The sequence below is a fragment of the Propithecus coquereli genome, unplaced genomic scaffold, assembly GCF_000956105.1.
Source record: "Propithecus coquereli isolate 6110/MARCELLA unplaced genomic scaffold, Pcoq_1.0 Scaffold3, whole genome shotgun sequence".
NCBI lineage: Eukaryota > Metazoa > Chordata > Mammalia > Primates > Indriidae > Propithecus > Propithecus coquereli.
In genome coordinates this window covers 1,354,632-1,356,112 of record NW_012148618.1, presented here as the reverse complement: position 1 = coordinate 1,356,112, position 1,481 = coordinate 1,354,632, and positions in this window count along the sequence as shown.

Sequence of the window (1,481 nt, the reverse complement as noted above, 5' to 3'; positions counted from 1 at the left end):
TCTATTTATCTGGAATCACTTTAAAAATCATTTTCTGAGCCTTTTCCCCTTAGGCTTTGTGTCAATCAGGTTACAATCAAAGAAACAGAACCACCACGAGTGATGTAGAATAAGAGGTTAATCATAAAGGTATGACCTTGTACAATTGCTGGAGCTGGTGGATTTTCACAAGCTATTCAGGTAGTTATGTTTTAAGAAGCTATAATAGCAATCATGATCAATAGTCTTTCAAAAATATGACATTGGGATCAATTCAGATTAGCTTTGTGAATCTGGGAGCACCTGAGTTAGGTGCATAAATATTTAGAATTGTTATGTCTTCTTCTTGAATTGTACCCTTCACCATTATATAGTGACCAACTTTGTCTTTCATACTTTTATTGATATCAAGACTAAGTTATCTGAGATCAAAACTGCTATGCCAGCTTTCTTTTGGTTTCCATTTGCATGGAATATTGTTTTCTATCCCTTGTGTCTGAATGCATCCTTGTGGGTTAGATGTGTTTGCTGAAGACAGCAGATACTTGGCTTGTGTATATTTATCCATTCAGCCAGCCTATGTCTCTTTAGTGGACAGTTCAAGCCATTCACATGTATTGAAAGAATTGATAAGTGGGTCAGATTTCTATTCATCCTGTTGAGGTGAACTTTTTTGCTTTGTTTTCTCTCTTGAGCCATTGTGGTATCTGGCCTTTGACTTTCAGCTTTTGGATGATTTTACACTGATGAGAGTTTATTGTGCTGATCTGTGTGTAATGCTGTGCTGAATACTTCCTGGATGGAAAGTCTTGTCTTGATGAATTCCCTCAGTCTTTGCTTGTCTTAGAAGATCTTTCTTTCTCCTTCATATAAGAAATTTGGTTTTGCAGGATACAAAATTCTAGGCTGGTCATTATTCTGTTTGAGTAGACTGAGAATGGGGCCCTAATCTCTTCTGGCTTATAAGGTCTCAGTTCTGAAGTCTGTAATTAGTCTGACAGATTTTCCTTTTTAAGTGACCTGCTGCTTTCACCTTATGACTTCTGGGAGGGTATCTTTCATGTTTATTTTGGCCAGTCTGATGAGGATGTGTTGTGGTGTCTTCCTGTTTGAAATGAATCTCCCAGGAATCCTTTGAGCTTCTTGTACCTGGACATCTGGATTTCTAGGAAGGCCAGGGTATTTTCCTCCATTATAATCTCAAATAGTTTATCCAACCCTGGTGTATTTTCCTCTTCACCCTCAGGGGTGCCTATTATTCTTCTGTTACGGCTCTTCACATAATCCCACATTTCAATAGGCTTTACTCTTTTCTCTTATTTCTCCACTCTATCTCTGTGACTGACTTGTTTAATTGAAAGGTTTACCTTCAATCCCTGAGATTATTTTTTGTGCTTGATCTATCCTATTGTTGAGGCTTTCCACTGTGTTTTGTAATTCCTTGATTAAATTCTTTATATCCAGAAGTTTATTTGATTTTTCTTTAATATTTCAATTTCTTT